The following is a 20,321-nucleotide window of genomic DNA, read 5'->3' as shown; positions in this document are numbered from 1 at the left end:
ATATGAATACATTATGCATTGTTTGAATACTTTTGTGTTTGAGTGTTTTATCCGCACTTTATATTTACTTATATAAGTTAGTGTTTATGGTTAAACTATTTATAGCTTAACTGCATATATCGATAACTTTTAAAAACTCTTCTATGCTGTAAATCGTCACTTAATTTTATGAGGAAAAATAGTTATGTTTATTAAAGCGAATATTGAGTAATATTTTTGGTGAAAGTAATATAATTTTCTTATTTATCATCAAGCTAAATTTAACCATCAATGTTTATTAATACTTATCCTCAAGGTTGCTACAAGTTTTGTTTATCCTTGATTTTGTTATTTTGGGTTTTACAATGTTTTCACTTATTTATATTTTTTTTTGGAAAGATTATTTTTGTTTTGTTTTAACGTTAATCATGTAAAACCTGTCAATCATATTGTAACTACTCACTCCTTGTAAATGTAAAACCATTGATTCAAGCATCCATACATCAAATAATATCCATCCATTCTCATCAATCGTATGACGCTTGTTGTTTTTTTTCTGCTGCTCTCCTATTCCAAAACAAGTTGTAAAAGTAAAATGCTGTTTTTGGAATGGGTGCTATGAAAATCCCCTACACTGGATGGTACAGATAATAGATATAGGGCTTCATAAAGAGCTTTGCTTTTTAGCTTTCTTTAGTTTATAAAAACTTTTTAAAATTACAAAGATTTTCATGCATTCTTAACTTGCCTTGACCACTTCTTTCTACTTCCTTGGAAGTCCTTTTTTACTTCAAAAGTTTTAGCTTTTTAGTTTTAGTTTTAGCTGGCTGTAGCGTATCTGAAAATTAAGTTAAATTGTTTATCAACTTGTTTGACTTTCTATTCTTCTCTCTCTCGTATTGTTTAAAGCAGTCTGCTGTTGTTGTTTATTTCACGTTTTACTTTTTCTCCATTTTCAATTTTGATGGATGACCAGACATGTCATGTTTTATAAAAAGTGTTTTGCTTGGCAGTGCTTTAACCTCCAAAACTATTAAACAAAAATGTTTTGTATTTATTTTAGTTGTTTTATTTATTTTTATGTGGATGTTTGTGAGTCGAAGTAGTTATGGCCATAATTCTTTGAACATAAATCTAAATACATTAATAATTTATCATTTGTGGCTAAATAATGTATCGTATAAGTAGCAGGAGTTAAAGGAATGTAATCAGTTTTTCGTTTTGATATTTATTGACAATTTCTCAGGAATTTGCTATTTATAGGAAATTTTTTGAGAATTTGCTATTTATAGGAAATTTCTCAGAAATTTACTTTCTTATATTGAGTGTATGATTTAAAAATGTAGGATCTACAATAGATGGCGTATCTTTTGAATGCGTTTTTTGTTTTTATTGTTTTTTTGAATGCTGGAGTGTTTGGCGTTGATCAAACGCATTATGCACGAGTTTTTGCGCCGTTTCGTAACCGTGGATCAAAACAATGGATTTCTTGGGGTGAATCGGCGTCAACAAAGTCATGGCGGCCGTTTTTGACTACCTTCAGAAGGGTAAAACAATCAATTGCGAATATTATGTCAACTTATTGGGACGATTTAATGAGGATTTGAGAAAGAGACCGCATTTAGTCAAGAAAAAAGTTCTTTTTCACCAGGACAATGCAATGGGGCACACATGTGCAGTTTCCATGGCAATAATCCATGACTTATGCTACGAAGTGCTCTATTAACCGCCCTATTCTCCGGATTTAGCTCCGAGTGACTATTGTTTCTAAACCTGATGAAAAGGCTCTGCGGAAAGAGATTTGACTCCAACGATGAAATCATCTGACAAACAAATACCTATTTTGAAGACCTCGATAAATCTTATATTTAGGAAGGGATAGAAACATTTGGGAAACGTTGGACAAAGTGAATAGAGTATATCTCTCATTTATTCTCACTTAGTTATTCAACTACAACGTTTCTTTTTTAGTATTTTGTACCAATAATGCGTCATATGCGGGAAGTTTTGCTTTACTTTAATTTCAAAAAAAGTGTCGCTGAAGTACACCGATTGCTCACCAAAACTTATGGTGAATGTGTTTCATCGGTTTCAACATGCGAAAGATGGATTGTTCAGTTTAGAAGTAGAGATTTTGACACGGAAGACAAATATCTCCCAGACCAGCCAAAAAAGTTTGAAGACCAAGAATTGGAGGTATTACTCCATGAAGATTGTTGTCAAACTCATCAAGAGCTTGCAAAATCATTGGAAACTACTCATGCAGCAATTTCAAAACGTTTGCGATCAGTAGGATTCATCCAAATGCAGGGAAATTGGGTACCATGCCGCATTGAAGGCGAAAGACTTTGAAATACGATTTTACATGTCCGAAATTATGCTTGAACGCTATAAAAGAAAATCGTTTTTTGCATCGAATAGACACCAAAGCCAAATATCTATGGCGCTAAGGCAATTCTTTGTATTTGGTGGTACCAAAAGTGTCCTATTATTATGAACTATTGAAATCTGTCCAGAAAATTACAGTGAACCTGTACCGAACACCACTGATTGGTTTGAAGGCAATGCTGGAATGGATTCATTACCATAACCCGAAGCGTAAGAGATCGTATGTGAAGCCCGGCCAACCAGCCGAATCGACACCAATGCCAAGTATCCATAGCTCTAAGGTAATTTTATGTATTTGGTGGGAGCAAAAGGGTCCAAAAGAGTTTGGACCCTGTCTATTACGAACTGCTGAAGTATAACCAGACCATCACAGGGAATCTGTACCGAATGCAACTGATTCGTTTAAAGCGAAACGCCCAGAAACCGTAATATTCCATTATAACAACGCTCGGCCACATGTTGCAATACCTGTTAAAAAGTATTTAGAATCATGTGGTTGGGAAGATTTGCCTGACCCGCTTTATAGTCCAGACCGTGCCCTGTCCGATTTCAATTTGTTTCGATCGATGCAGAACGCTCTATCTGCGATAAGCTTCACTTCGGAACAGAGTCTCCGGCTTAATTCGTTTTTGGCCTCCAAAGATGAGCAGTTCTTTTATATTTATTCTTATACTTAAATTGTCATTTCTAATTTTTACTTTAGTTTTTTTTTTTTTATACGATAAATGTTGTGCTGTTCTACTTTTTTCAAATCAAAATAGTTGAACAAATTTTAATACTTTTTATAACATTTATATTTCTACACCATTTCCAATTGTTTTTCAGAAATTTCTAATTATATTTCAGAAAATTCCAATTGAATTTCAAACATTTCCAATTATATTTCAGAATTTTCCATTTATATTTCAGAAATTTCTAATTGTATTTCAGAATTTTGCAATTGTATTTCAGAAATTTCCATTTGTATTTCAGAAAATTCTAATAGCAATACCAATGGAAAATTCTGAAATACAAATAGAAATTTCTGAAAAACAATTGGAAAATTCTGAAATACAATTGGAAACTTTTTAAGTATAAATTAAAAATTCTGAAATACAAATGGAAATTTCTGAAATATAATTGGAAATGTCTGAAATTCAATTGGAATTTTCTGAAATATAATTAGAAATTTCTGAAATACAATTGGCAATGGTGTAGTATAAAGCCAAATATTGTAGTTTTATCCCCGTTTGAAAACAAAAAGCCTTAAGATTTTAATTTAATTATTGTAATAAATCATGCCCAAAATTAGCATATTTTTTGTAGCCTTTTAAGGCATTTTGGTTGTAGGTTTCTTAAGAAATTTAAATGAGCTTCAGAAAATCCTCTACTCTATGGCCTCTTATAAGCAGAGTTTAGCCCTGATTTCTTTTCTCTTATAATTTTATCACTTTTTATTATTATTTAATATTTATACAAAAAAAAAATCCTTTTATATTTTTATCTTTATTTTTATCTTATCCAATCATATTTTCTTCTTAAGTTTTTTTTTGTGCTTTGTAGGTTAAGATTTTTTATTTCGTGCTTTTTGTAGACATTTCAATAGAATTTTAAACACTTTCTATGTTCTCTTCAATTTTGTGTGTGTGAATGTGTGTTTGTATATGTGTCTGTGTTTATTTGTATGTGTAAGTTTGTTGTCTTGCCTTGAGGGTTTTCAAGTCATATTCCTCGTTTCTATGACTTCTTCAGTTTTATGATTATAGATTCAATATCTTCTCTAATGTTGCATAGATGTTGCATGCCACGTTAAATATATGTACTTTCATATATATGTGTTTATTGGAGTGTGTTTATTTGGGTGTGTGTGTGTGTCTGCGTCTTATGAATATGATGCATAAATGGGTTGTGCAGTGCATATTGTATGCATAATGCCAGTAGGCAAAAATGTAAAGTAGCAGTCGAATATTGTTTGACTTGACTTCATCTTGCCATCTACAGTGACATGGGAATTTGCCCGATTTTAACAAAACTTAAAGTAACCGTTCAGAATTTAAAACGAAGCTTATTATCAATTTTATATAGAATTATAAATAGTTTGTTTAAACCTTAAAATGTTAAAATATAGTTTTGTTTTAACAAATTTACTTTTACTGGTTTCTACTGTCTTATCACTTGCCTCCTTGTATTTATGTCTATTGAAAACTACTTAAGTATGTATTGTTGTAAAACTTACTGCCACTATGTATTCCCTGATATACTTACTCTTACTCACACATGATGATGATGATGATGATGCTACCAACATGAATGAACCTTAGAAAATGTACTCGTTTCTATTGTATGAAGTTACTCCCACTGTTTCAATATAAGTATATATTTACTGTATTATACACATTGTCTTTGATACTGTCAAAAAGTACAAATCCTTTGATACTATAATTTCAATTTTTTATCGACATTTTTATTTGACAAAAATAAACTGAACAAAACAATTTTCATAGTTTTATACGAATAGTAGTAGTTTTTAGTTTTTCTGTTCTTTTGTTTGTAAGTAGTTGGTGTACGTTGTCAGTAAATTGATATTTGATGGAAATTATCATTTTCTCTTTGGGAATTTTCTTTTTATTTTTGAATGTGCTACGAAAAATTGCTTAAAATAGTAAGAATAGAAATAAGGGTTTTGTTAAAGTTAGAATTTTGTAATAATAATATGGAAACGGATCAATTTCAGCAAATCAAGGAAAGATTTTAGAATAAATTGGGAATAATTATAGAAAATATAGTAAACTTTTTCTAGTAAATTTCTCATGAATTTGCTATTTATGTAAATTTCTCAAAATGATGCTATTTATAGTAAATTTTTCAAGATTTTGCTATTTATATTACTTTTCTCACGAATTTTCTATTAATAGTAAATTTCTCAAAACTTTGCTATTTATAGTAAATTTTTCATGAATTTGCTATTTATAGCAAGTTTCTCAAGAAGTTGCTATTTATAGTAAATTTCTCAAGAAGTTATTTATATTAAATTTCTATAGAATTTGCTATTTACAGAAAATGTCTCATGAATTTTCTATTTAAAGCAAATTTCTCAAGTAATTTGCTATTAATAGTAAATTTCTCATGAATTTGCTATTTATAGTAAATTCCCAAGAATTTTCTATTTTTAGTAAATTTTTAAATTTTTCAAGAATTTGTTATTAATAGCATATTTTTGAAGAATTTTTTATTTGTAGCAAATTTCTCAAAAAGTTGCTATTTTATTAAATTTCTGATGAATTTGCAATTTATAGTAAACTTTTCAAGAATTTGCAATTTATAGTAAATTTTTCAAGAATTTGCTATTTATAGTAAATTTCACATGAATTTGCTATTTATAGTAAATTCCCAAGAATTTGCTATTTTTAGTAAATTTTTAAATTTTTCAAGAATTTGTTATTAATAGCATATTTTTGAAGAATTTACTATTTGTAGCAAATTTCTCAAAAATTGCTATTTTATTAAATTTCTCATGAAGTTGCTATTAATAGTAAATTTCAGATGAATTTGCTATTTATACTAAATTCCCAAGAATTTTCTTTTTATAGTAAGTTTTTCAAAAATTTGTTATTAATAGCAAATTTTTGAAAAATACTATTTGTAGAAAATTTCTCAAAAGTTTATTTATTTACTACATATTTTAAATTTCTCATGAATTTACTATTAATAGTAAATTTCTCATGAAGTTGCTATTAATAGTAAATTTCACATGAAATTGCTATTTATAGTAAATTTATCTTGAATTTGCTATTTATAGTAAATTTTGCTATTTATAGTAAATTTTTCAAGAATTTACTATTTGTAGCAAATTTCTCAAAAAGTTGCTATTTTATTAAATTTCTTTAAAATTTGCTATTTATATTCTCCTGGTGTGAATAGTAAATTTCACATGAATTTGCTATTTATTGTAAATTCCCAAGATTTTGCTATTTATAGAAATTTTTTCAAGAATTTGCTATTAATATCAAGTTTTTGGGGAATTTACTATTTTATTAAAAAGTTGCTATTTTATTAAATTTCTAAAAAATTTGCTATTTATATTTAATTTCTATAGAATTAGCTATTTATAGTAAATTTCTCAAGTAATTTGCTATTAATAGTAAATTTTTGGATAATTTACTATTTATAGCTCACCTCTCTATCTAAACCCTTAAATTTTTCTAAAGATTTTTAAGTATTTAATAATTATGCAATTAAATTCTCAACATTTCTTATTTAAAATGTTCTTTGCTTTCTTTTAATAAAGCTCAAATTTTTGTTTAAATTTCTAAAGGAAACTAATTTAAGCATTCTGCTTAAAAGTATCACTACTTTTTTCATTCTTTCTTTGCCTTTCTTCCCTCTGCAATTTATCCAATTTGTTGTAGTTTCTTGGAAATTCTATTATTTTTCTTTTGCTCTGGCTACCATTTTAAACTCTAGTATTAATCTTAGTTCATCAATCACATTGTTAAACATCTAAACTAAATTACTCCCATTTGTAGTGTCGCCTTTTTGCAAGACAATAAAACAAAAATAATAGAAAGTAAATACAAAAAAAAAAAATTGTAACACAATAAAAATACCATGTAAAATGTTTGTTTACATAGTTAATTGTTGTAAAACATACAACAACAAAAATATTAACAACAACATCAACAATAGAAAAAATTGTTCAGACAAAGTAATTTTTAGCCAAACTACCATAGCCGCCCACTTCTAACGTCAGTCTATACCATCCCATCCTCTTTCTATTCTCCAAAGGCTTTGGTTACTAAAGGTCGTAAGGTTTTGCTCATATGTTTACATTCTGTCCCATTCATCTTATCCCATACATTTAAAAATATTTTTCATTTATTTATGGAATATCACATTTACACCCCTTAGCAGTTGTTTTTTTTTTTGTTTGTTTTTTTCCTTATTTGCAGTAGTTTAACAATTTTGTTGCATTTTAAATGGTAGCTGCTATAGTTTTGGGAAAAAATGTTACTTAAATATTTAGTTTACTTTTTTTTGCCTTTCATTTTTGCTCTCTTGTCCAAACGACCAACTAGTTTTGACCAACTGGTGAAGTAGTACTCCCCTATGACAATTGGTATGAGAAAAAAAGGATTTTGTATCTAATATGGTTAGCATTCGACATTAGGCCAGAGCTGGCTAAAAGTGGAAACTTTGAAAAATATAAATGGTGAAATAAATAGCAGTATTTATTGTACTTGCAAAGATATTTAAAAAAAAAAAACTATTTATAGTAAAATGTTTAAGAAATTGTTATTATTTGAAGAAATTTCTCCGGAATTAGCTATTTATAGTAAATTTCTTCAGTACTAGCTATTTAAATAAATTTCTCCGGAATTTGCTATTTATAAAAAATTTCTCATGAAATTGCTATTTATAGTAAATTTTTCAAGATTTGCTATTTATAGAAAATTTATTGGAATTTGCTATCCATAGTAAATTTCACGAGATTTTGCTATTTACAGTAAATTTCTCATGAAATAGCTATTTGTAATAAATTTCTCGAGATTTTGCTATTTATAGCAAATTTCTCATGAATAGTAAATTTCTCTTGAAATTGCTATTTATAGCAAATTTCTCATGAAAATGCTATTTATAGCAAATTTCTCTTGAAATTGCTGTTTATAATAAATTTCTTATGAAATTGCTATTTATAGTAAATTTCTCGAGATTTTGCTATTTATAGTAAATTTCTCATGAAATTGCTATTTGTAGTAAATTTCTCATGAATTGCTATTTATAATAAATTTCTTATGAAATTGCTATTTATAGTAAATTTCTCGAGATTTTGCTATTTATAGTAAATTTCTCATCAAATTGCTATTTATAAGGAATTTCTCGTCAAATCTTGAAATAGCTATTTGTAGTAAATTTCTCATGAAATTGCTATTTATAGTAAATTTCTCATGAAATTGTTATTTGTAGTAAATTTCTCATGAAATTGCAATTTATATTACATTTCTCGAGATTTTGTTATTTATAGTTAATTTCTCATGAAATTGGTATTTATAGTGAATTTCTCTTGAAATTGATATTTATAGTAAATTTCTCATCAAATTGCTATTTATAATGAATTTCTCTACAAATCTTGAAATTGCTATTTGTAGTAAATTTCTCCTGAAATTGCTATTTTAGTAAATGTTTCGAGATTTTGCTATTTATAGTAAATTTCTCTTGAAAATGCTATTTATAGTAAATTTCTCATCAAATTGCTATTTATAGTGAATTTCTTATGAAATTGCTATTTACAGTAATTTTCTCGAGATTTTACTATTTATAGTAAACTTTTCCTGAATTTGCTATTTATAGTAAATTTCTCTTGAAATTGCTATTTATAATAAATTTTTTATGAACTTTTTTATGAACTATTACTGTAAATAGCAATTTACAGTAATTTTCTCGAGATTTTGCTATTTATAGTAAATTTCTTTAGAATTTGCTATTTATATTAAATTTCTAATGAAATGCTATTTATAGTAAATTTCTCAAGAAATTGCTATTTATTGCAAATTTCTCTCGAGAAGTTCCTATGTTTTTCTCTTTGAAATAATTCCTTTAATTTTCTGCTGTCAAGTGACAAATGGACAGTTGAAGTACTCGTGTAGTAGTAGTTTTATTTTCTGTTATTTTTTTTTTTTTGTGTGTTTAACTCACATGCAGTAATAGTGCATGTTACAACATGAATAAATGAACTCGAACATCAACAATAATTTAAGTTTTAGTTGCTGTCTTAAAATACGAATAGGAAAACATGAAACTAAAATTTAGTTATATCTTTTTTGCCACTGTTTCAAATGCTCCAACCACAAATATATATTTAAAAACAATTTTAAATGCTTTACATTTCTTTCTGAAATTAATTGTAGTGAGAGTTGCAATAATTTAGTAATGAAAGGAATTATATTTTAATGTGTAACTAAAATTTAAAGATAGAGCATAATATGGTTAAGTTTCAGTTGAAACTATGAAGGGAAGATATTGTCATGTAAACGATAGTTTGCTTCAGAGGAGATAAATTATGCTCAGAATATTTAAAATATGCTGAATTTTATATTGAATATCAATATTTATACTAGTAGTAGTACTATAACTGTTGTCAATAGCAATATTACAGAAAATAATGCTACATATAGCACCACTGATAGCAATAGCAATACATGCGTAGCAATAGCAAAATTGCTTTCAGTAGCAATTATGCGATTTAGATCAAATAACATTTAAGGGACGGATGGTCAGAAGCTATTAGTTTTTCCTGTGCGAATACTGCCCTAATAAATTCCCAGTTACACAGCCTTTGGCTTCACATTTTGTGCCACATTTGCCACATCTTCATCTAGAATAGCATTCAGATTATGTCATTTATATGATACCACTCTATAATTTAAATAAATTGTTTTTGTATTTTATTCTTCCAGGTGTTCGTTCACCACTACCTTTTGTCTCTTCTTACATAACTAGGCTGCCAATATAAAAACTGTATTCTATACATTGTGCCACACATTGTTGCCTTTTCCTTATACGAATATTGACATGTATGCAACACATGTGTGACACCTTTATCCTGTACGTTTTTTTTTTTTAAAAAAAAAACTTTTTTGTTTAACAATTTTATTAAAAACTGACACCAGTGGTGCTTGGGCCTGAGTGTTGGCTCCAATATCATCATTGGATAAATCTGCACCGATAGTGAGAAAGAGAGAAAGAGTAAAAAAGAAACACTCGGTAATTGAAATGTGTATGTTGCTGTTAAATTGGTGCAAGTTTAAAGTTTTTGTGGCAAATGTGCATTAAACAAAATATTATTGTTTCTCTAAAGTTGGCCACAAAACTAGAGAAAATTGAAAACATTTGTTTGCATTTTGGTTTTAAAGGAAAAACTAATGAATATTTTACATATTTAGGAAGAATGAATAAACTTTTAGACATTTAGTTTTAAACTGTTTAAAAGTTTATGGCATATGGTAATTAGTATACCTTAAACTGCTGTTTTCAACTAGTTTTATTTAAAATTGGTATAGCTTGTTGAACTCCTTTTGTTCTGTTCTCTATACTTTAAATGATTTCCTTATATTTTCCCCCGTTAAACACCAAACCATTTATTGTGTAAAATGTTTTCTTCCGCTATTTTTTGGTTGTTTTTTATGTCTTTTTTTTCATAGCATTCTTGCTGCAACCTCTTGCAGCCAGACCAAACCAAAATGGTTGTATTGTCGGCCAACAATTCCACCTCAATGGCTTTAAGGTATTACGCTTGACTGTCCACTAACGTTGTCGTTGCCGTCGTTTGTTCTCTGGTCGCTGTTTATTTCCCGGCAATTTGTTGTTTATCCGTTACAGTCACTGATTGTTTAAGTTTATTGCTGGTTTTTAAAAGAAGTTGAAATTAGTGGCAAAAATGGTGGCTGTTGCCAATCGATGTCATAAATTTTGAGCAGGAAAATATTTAAAAAAATTTTATAACCCCTTGATTTGGTCTTTTATATGTTCAAAAGTACTGAAATGTCCTGTTAAATTTCTCAAGAATTTTGCTATTTATAGTAAATTTCTCGAGAATTTGCTATTGATAGTAAATTTCTGTATAAATATTTCTTTCCTATTATATTTCGCTCTCTTATTATAAAGTGTGCCACTTAAATTATTATTATTTTTACCTCCAAGACGTTTTATATAGTATCTAATCAAATATTTATAATACATATTTGTATGAATATTTGTTTTACACCAACTTACTTACTACACATGTACAGATATTAAATATAAATAGATTTTCCGTTTTCCTTCCTTGACTTTATTAAATTATTCAAAATGATGCCAACGTTTTTGTTTCTGTTTGCACTCTACCAACCATTACCACGAATTTAACTAACACTACTGTGCTAAATATTCTACTATTAAAATGGCGTACATGATTTAATTCAGAGAATTTGGGAGAGAGAGTGCGAGAGATAGACTTTACTGAATTTTTTTTTTTTTTTGGTAGCACGTTTGCTAGTCTGTGTTCATTTTAATAATGACGTCATTTCCGTTTCCGCCATTTCCGAAATGTTGACTTTCCGTTTAGCGTGTATTACACAGAAATTTATTTAAAAGAAAAAAGCTTTTTAGCAAATTAGCTGCTCTTTTTTTTGGTTGTTTTTTCTTCATTTTTTTCTTAAGAATCACTAGCTAAGCTTTAGGAATAGACAACAAATGTTACAACAAAGTTAAAAATTAACGTATATTTTTAAACATTTTAATGTCTTGACTGATTATCATCACATTGCCAAATTCCTTCATGTTTAGGTTCTTCGTTGTTTGTTTATCTGTTTTTAAATTATATGCAACGAGGGTTGGAGAGGAAATTTGTGAAGTTTGTCTAAGTATAAAGACTGTAGTTTGAGTATCAGGCGGTAGTCTGAGTATAAGACGGTAGTCTGAGTATAAGATGGTAGTCTGAGTATAAGACGGTAGACTGAGTATAGGACGGTAGTCTGAGTATAAGACAGTAGTCTGAGTATAAGACGGTAGTCTGAGTATAAGACGGTAGTCTGAGTATAAGACGGTAGTCTGAGTATAAAACGGTAGTCTGAGTATAAGACTTTAGTTTGAGTATAAGACGGTAGTCTGTGTATAAGACGGTAGTCTGAGTATAAGACGTAGTCTGAGTGTAAGACGGTAATCTGGGTATAAGACGGTATTCTGAGTATAAGACGGTAGTCTGAGTATAAGACGGTAGTCTGAGTATAAGACGGTAATCGGTAGTCTTATACTAAGACGGTAGTCTTATACTAAGACGGTAGTCTTATACTAAGACGGTAGCCTTATACTAAGACGGTAGTCTTATACTAAGACGGTAGTCTTATACTAAGACGGTAGTCTTATACTAAGACGGTAGTTTTATACTAAGACGGTAGTTTTATACTACGACGGTAGTCTTATACTAATACGGTAGTCTTATACTAAGACGGTAGACTTATACTACGATGGTAGTCTTATACTAAGACGGTAGTCTTATACTAAGACGTTAGTCTTATACTAAGAAGCTAGTCTTATACTAAGACGGTAGTCTTATACTAAGACGGTAGTCTTATACTAAGACGGTAGTCTTATACTAAGACGGTAGTCTTATACTAAGACGGTAGTTTTATACTAAGACGGTAGTTTTATACTACGACGGTAGTCTTATACTAATACGGTAGTCTTATACTAAGACGGTAGACTTATACTACGACGGTAGTCTTATACTAAGACGGTAGTCTTATACTAAGACGTTAGTCTTATACTAAGAAGCTAGTCTTATACTAAGACGGTAGTCTTATACTAAGACGGTAGCCTTATACTAAGACGGTAGTCTTATACTAAGACGGTAGTCTTATACTAAGACGGTAGTCTTATACTAAGACGGTAGTTTTATACTAAGACGGTAGTTTTATACTACGACGGTAGTCTTATACTAATACGGTAGTCTTATACTAAGACGGTAGACTTATACTACGACGGTAGTCTTATACTAAGACGGTAGTCTTATACTAAGACGTTAGTCTTATACGAAGAAGCTAGTCTTATACTAAGACGGTAGTCTTATACTAAGACGGTAGTCTTATACTAAGACGGTAGTCTTATACTAAGACGGTAGTCTTATACTAAGACGGTAGTCTTATACTAAGACGGTAGTCTTATACTAAGACGGTAGTCTTATACTAAGACGGTAGTCTTATACTAAGACGGTAGTCTTATACTAAGACGGTAGTCTTATACTAAGACGGTAGTCTTATACTAAGACGGTAGTCTTATACTAAGACGGTAGTCATATACTAAGACGGTAGTCTTATACTAAGACGGTAGACTTATACTAAGACGGTAGTCTTATACTGAGTATAAGGCGGTAGTAGTCTGAGTATGAGACGGTATTTTTTTTAGTAAATTTTTCTTGAATTTGCTCCAATTATTTCTCTAATTTCATTACAACCCTCGTTACCGGCATATATGTATTTACTCTAATGTTGGCATTGCTTCACATTTAAATTAATCCAATTAGATAGCAAGATTCTCATCTTAATTTTGTTTATTACATTAAAAAATTTTCTTTCACTTTTGTACTTTGAGACGAAGGCGAAGTAAATTACAAAATAAACGTTAAAATTAAGCAAAAAAGCACATAAACATTAAACGGAAATTCTTGAAGTAACTCAAGTATCATTAAGGCATACACTTATATAGATAAACATTTAGAAACAAAGTTATTTTTAAATTCTTTAATTCCCATTAATAAGGTGTGAAATTGTTAAAATTCTTAATAAATAGAATTTATCAAGCTTTTAAATTATTTAGCCAGCCATTTATAGTTTTATACAACTTGTGGTAATTAAAGGTTTGAGGTCTTTGAACTTAAAATCATTTAAAAATGTAAATAAAATAAACAAATTTGTTGACACTTCATTGAACCTGAAAAAGTCTATAGTAGGAGGAGTATATATCGCCATATGGGCAGTTTTGTAGTTGGCACTTACTGCTGTGTATTGACACATGCTCAATACAGCCATTAGATCGTGCAGTCACTTTTAGTCATACAGTTTGTTTGGTCATTTCTTCATTCATTCATTCATTTTACTTATACATTATGTTCAGCGGTTTGCCATTCTGTCATTTCTACTTCTGTGGACTTCTGTTATAGTGTAAATTTAACTGTTTTCCCTACAACTTTTTGCTTGATTACTATAGACAGACAGACATACATACGTAGTCATCGACATGACTGTTCTTTGGACTACGCACATGATTAATATGCGTAACACAGCAACTCAATTGAAATGCCACTATCCACACCACTACCACTTTATTAAAGTATATGCCAAATGATGATGACACACACTTGCAGACAGACGGACGGACGGACGGATAGACGCATTCATACAGAGGAGGCACATGTCATGAATTTAGGCTTTAGTTGAACCTTAAAACACGTACATCATAAAAAACCGATACAATACACTCATGTGAAATACATTTAAATGCATAGAGAGTTAAGTTGTTTTGGCTCGGCACTATGGGTCATGTAGCGGAGAAAATTTCCATGGAAAAGGGTTTACAGACAAGATTTTTAGTTATCAATAAAACTTATCTAAAAAAATTAATGATGAAGAGATGATAAATTACTGAAATCAGAAATATTAATTGAATTAGTCAAGTAGTTTTGTAGAAGCGAGGAATTTCATTACTTTACAACTTCTCAGAAGTTAAATTTTCATAATAAATGTGATTTTATTTAAAGTACATCCACGGCACTGAAATGTTGTAGTTGTAATTTCTTATGAAGAGTTTGTATCCTACTCATATCAGAAATATTACTTGAATTAGACAAGTAGCTTTGTATAAACGAGGAATTTCATTACTATACAACTTCTCAGAAGTCAAATTTTCATAATAAATGTGATTTGGTTTACATTACTTCCTTTGTCACACCATTGTTCCGGTATCATCAACACATAACTGAAATATTGTTGCTGTAATTGTAATTTCTTACCACTACACTGCTACTACTCAGTCATGGAATAACTTAATATTAAAAGCATCTGTCTCTGGTTTATTCACTCTATACCCAGTAGTTTTGAGAAAATATTTCTAACTACAGGTTATGCATATTGGGGTAATTACTGGTTACATAAATTACTTCGGATTTCAAAAGGACACTTAGTGTCTATTGACTATAGATTAGTTGTAAAATTACTACTATCTAGATTAATTAGAGCCTCTAAAGTGATAATTGTCTTTACTTTAGATTACCTGGGATGTGTAAAGTAATCGATAGACGTTTTTTTTCATGAAAATTAGTGTCTGGCCATACATAGATTACAAAGACGTAGTCTTATAATGAGGCGGTAGTCTTATACTGAGACGGTAGTCCTATACTGAGACGGTAGTCTTATACTGAGACGGTAGTCTTATAATGAGGCGGTAGTCTTATACTGAGACGGTAGTCCTATACTGAGACGGTAGTCTTATACTGAGACGGTAGTCTTATACTAACACGGTAGTCTTATACTAAGCCGGTAGTCTTATACTGAGACGGAAGTCTTATACTGAGACGGTAGTCTTATACTGAGACGGTAATCTTATACTGAGACGGTAGTCTTATACTGAGACGGTAGTCTTATACTGAGACGGTAGTCTTATACTGAGACGGTAGTCTTCTACTGAGACGGTAGTCTTATACTGAGACGGTAGTCTTATACTGAGACGGTAGTCTTATACTGAGACGGTAGTCTTATACTGAGACGGTAGTCTTATACTGAGACGGTAGTCTTATACTGAGACGGTAGTCTTATACTGAGACGGTAGTCTTATACTGAGACGGTAGTCTTATACTTATACGGTAGTCTTATACTTATACGGTAGACTACCGTCTCAGTATAAGACGGTGTCTTAGTATAAGGCGGTAGACTTAGTATAACACGTTAGTAATTTGAGTTTAAGACGGTAGTAATTTGAGTATAAGACGGTAGTAATCTGAGTATAAGACGGTAGTAATCTGTGTATATGACGGTAGTAATCTGTGTATAAGAAGGTAGTAATTTGAGTATAAGACGGTAGTAATCTGTGTCCCAGTATAAGTAGTCTTGAGTATAAGGCCTTATTTTCTTTATTGTTTGACTACACTGTAGATTACTTAGAGACACTATAGTGTTCATTGTCTTCTCTTTGGATTACCTGGGTTGTATAAAGTAATCAATTGACTTCTATTTGTATTAAAAAGAACTCGTGCGTGTCAAATATAAATTGCAGTCCGCCAAGTAGATAGTAGCGAAAATTACTGCTGGGTTACTGCTGAGTATTGTGGAAAAATATGAACACATTGGGTATTTGGTTTGTACTTAAAATTGTCCTGCCACATTTGTGTATCTGTTTGTATGACATGTCTCTACTTTACTCTTTCTATTCTCAAGCCTATTTCCTGTTCAAACCGACTATGGGTTTTAACATTTAAATTACTTGGCAAGCAAAGACATACACAAACTCAACAAAAAAATACATATATGTATGTATAAATAGATTGGAAAACCGTTTTTATTATGTATATGTAGAGAAATGCTAGAACTTATTTAAAATTGTTTTGTTTTCATCGAAGTTATAGAGAAAAAGATGCCTTAAACCCTTCTATAGGCTGGATTTTGGAAGAACAAAAAATAAACTACTGCCACCCACTCTCAGGATAGATGATAGGAATAGTGTTTTTGTTGATGATGACCACAAAACCAGACGCATATTTAAACACATTTTTAAACACCACATGTGCCATGTTTTAACTCACGCACTTGGAATGCAAATATTCCCATATGATAGCCTAAATATTAGTCTAGGGGGAGTAGTTTTAATACAAGTGGTTTTGCCTATACTTAAAGTGTAGATTAAACTTAAATATAAATTTCAATTTGCTATGTAAATCCCAAGAACATTTCTCAATAAAATACTTTATAAAATTTCTTTAAATAATAATGATTTCCAATATTAGCCCTTTTATTTTATTAGCTTATTTTGTTTGGCAAAATTTATTTTAAATTTCTTTTTGTCAACTTTAAATTTACTATTTATACCTCCCTTTCACTACTAGCAGCAGGCTTAAACAAAAAGAATTACAATATAAACCGCTAAAAATCAATCCAAACTTTTTTTCTATTCTATTTTAACGTTATATATCCCCAACATGGTTGTTTAATCAACGTCCAACTCTTGCTACTATTGCAATTCAAATAACCCGCACGAAAAACACACACGAAAAACTTTACAACTTTTTTCAAAAATTTTAATTGTTTTGCATGCGGTTGCATGGTTTGTTGTGTCCATGCAACATTTGAATGCTAAAGTGGTGGTGGGAGAGGGGGGAGATATAAATTTTCGCTTATTTAGTTTTTACAACACCCGATCAGAGCCTCCATTTTCTATGTATTTAGTATACAACTGCATAAAAGTTTAGGTATGTGTGTTAGTTAGGTTTTCCTCTTCTTTTCACCACAGTTGAATAAAAAAAACCTTGTCTATTTTTAGGCGTTTATTTATTTTTCCTTTTGTATGAGTGTTATTTGTGCGTTTTGTGGATATTTTCACTAGTTATTCAATATTTCTACATATTTGTTTTTTTTTCTGTTGGCTGTGTTATTGTTGTTGTTTTGTTAGCATTTGAGTATTTGTTAATTCAGTAGTATATTTTTAAAATACAATTTTTTTATGCGTTTTTCTACATGCGTGAGTTATGTATGTGAAATTGAATGTAAATGTATTGATTGCGGTTCATTATTACTGTTGGTTTAATCCAAAAAAAGGGGAAATATGGGAAAAAGTGACCAGGAGTAACGAAACTTTATAAGCGAAAAATTTCAAATTTTAAGTTTAAGCACAGGGAAATTCTTAGAAATCCCGTTTAGAGGATTTTTGATTTCTTGTTTACAATATTTTTATGATTAGTTAAATAATAGCAGAAATATAAGAGAATAGCCACTTTTTTCCTCCAATATTTCTTTAAACCAAGATTTTACTTTTAAAAACTTATGAAACTCTACATTTCTCAGACACATCAGTTACAAAATCACTGTTGAAAATCAGTTCACAAAAAAGCTTTTTTTCACAAAAAAAATCTGTCAAATCGGTTCAAAGATGACTAAAATATATGGGATTTTGGAAAAAAGCTTTTCTCGCATTAAATCAAACAAGAAGTGTTTTTCTATGTAAGAAGGTCTTTTTTAAATAAAACAATCGAGTTTTACATAATAGCTTTTTCATCAAACAAAAAAGCTCTCTAAAGTCGAGCAAATCGGTCATAAATCGTATAGCTAAAACAGCTTTTCCGAAATGAAATCAAAACACGAATATTTTTTTACTTCTTTTACAAAAAAAAATTTTTATCAAACTATTTTTTAGCAAAAAATCATTTACCCAAGGCAATTCTTTAGATAAATAAGTAATATTTACTTTTTTTTTTAAAAAAAACAAGCTTTTTTAATTAAAAACAGCCTTTTTGATAAAGCAATTTCTCAAGAAAGTCTAAACAAAAAACTGTTTTTATAAAATAAATTTTTGTATCAAAATAAAGCTTTTTCGGAATAAAACAACTTGCATATACAAACAGCTTTTTTTTAAAAAAAAATTTTCTTGAGAAAAAAGCTTTTTTATAAAAAAAAACTTTTGTTTTTATATTAAAGCATTTTTATAAAAACTTTTATTTTTATAAAAAAGCTTTATCTTCTTTTGTTACTAAAAAGCTTTTTTCAACAAAAAATTATTTTCAACATTTTTCACGAAAAACTTGTTTAAAAAGCTTTTTTTTATTTTAATAAAAAAAGTTTTTTTTCCTTAAGCTTTTTTTAAATATTAAAATTCAAAATTTACCCCATGTTTTATAAAACTTTAAGATCATTCAATTCGTCACAGTAACAAATAAAATTTAGTATTCGCCATTATTAAAATAACTTTATAATTTTCCAAAAAAATTTGAAAAAAAAAAAAATTGAAAAACTTTGAAATAAGTAAAAGCATAACTTTCCTAAACTAAAACCTTGTTTAAAAATAAACCTATTTGGGCAAATACATATGTAGTTTTCATATAAGCTTTTGTGATTAGAAAAAGTCGTGTCAAAAAAGCTTTATTTTCTAGAACAATTTTTATGAAAAACATTGTTTCAAAATAAGCTTTTAACCACGCTTCGAGTAAAAACTCACTTTTCCCAAAAAAAAAAGTTTTTTCGTCAGTTTTACAAAAAAGCTTTATTTAGCTAAATAAACTAAATTTTCAAACAGCCTATTGTGATTAGAAAACATCATGTCAAAGAAAGCTTTTTTCACAAAAATTTTATTCATCATAAAAAGCTTTTTTCCAAAAAAAATTATTTTTTGCAGAAAAAAAATATTTCCACAAAAAAAATTATTTATTTTTATTTTTCTCAAAATGAAATAGCTGTAACAAAAATAAACTTGTTTACCAAAAATTATTTATCAGCTAAATAAAAAAAAGTTCTTTAAAAAACATTTCTGCTAACTTTCGGTTTTTTCTTCAAAAATAAAAAATGTTTTATGTAATTTTTTAAACAAAATTTATATAAACATTTTTCTAAACTTTATCAAAATTTTATGTAAAAAACCTTGCCAATCAATACTATGTGTACAATTCAAAATAAATAATAGAGTGGCCAAAATTATTTTTTGTATAAATGCTTTTTTTTGTACAACAAAAATTATTATGTAAGTTTTATCATAATAATTTTTGTTGTACAAAAAAAAGCTTTTATACAAAAAATAATTTTGGCCACTCTATTATTTATTTTGAATTGTTCACATGATATTGATTGGCAAGGTGTAGCTGCAATGCACGTAAACCCAATCAAACCAACTCAACTCGCCAATTCTGCATTTTATTATATTCAATTGTAAATATATGCAATACAATTAAAATTTTTCAAAATATTTTTTTTCTGTTGTATTCAATGTAAATTGATGGTGTTGAAGATAAAGTGGGAATTCAATTGAAATTTTTATATACAAATCCTTAAACCTACTCCACATATACAAAAAAAAAACAACACTGAAACGCACAGAATTCCTGTAATAAAATGAATAGTTATCAAGTGATTGGCAGCAATAAAACCAAAAATAAATAAATAAAATTCAAATTAAATGAAAGAAGTAACAAAAACAACAACTGCTACACCTGCAATAAACAAGAATTGACTACCACAATATTTGTGTTCAATCATTGAATAAATGAAAAAAATGTTGAACAGAATAAACAAAACCCCCGAATTTGTATAGAGACTCTCAACCAACATAAGTCAATAATGTTGTTAATGAATTCATTTGCAAACATTTTTTTTTGCGAAAAAATTAAAAACACAAATTGTAAATTATTGTTTAAAACTCAAATGAGATAAAACCCCAAATATTTCCGTAAAATCATAAAAATCCATTTAAAA

The 20,321-nt window shown here is 29.0% G+C and overlaps 2 protein-coding genes across 4 annotated transcripts in view; one reads left to right on the top strand and one right to left on the bottom strand.

Annotated features, from left to right (window-relative positions):
- The window catches only part of haf (leucine-rich repeat and fibronectin type-III domain-containing protein hattifattener), a 56,355-nt gene that overhangs the window by 23,765 nt on the left and 12,269 nt on the right, over positions 1 to 20,321 (bottom strand). The window lies entirely within an intron of this gene.
- Positions 1 to 20,321, top strand: part of Rab3GAP1 (RAB3 GTPase activating protein subunit 1) — a 74,724-nt gene that overhangs the window by 51,024 nt on the left and 3,379 nt on the right. The gene's annotated exons all lie outside the window — the stretch shown is intronic.

The sequence above is a fragment of the Calliphora vicina genome, chromosome 2, assembly GCF_958450345.1.
Source record: "Calliphora vicina chromosome 2, idCalVici1.1, whole genome shotgun sequence".
In the NCBI taxonomy this organism is placed as follows: Eukaryota; Metazoa; Arthropoda; class Insecta; order Diptera; family Calliphoridae; genus Calliphora; species Calliphora vicina.
This window is presented reverse-complemented; position numbering and strand designations above follow the sequence as displayed.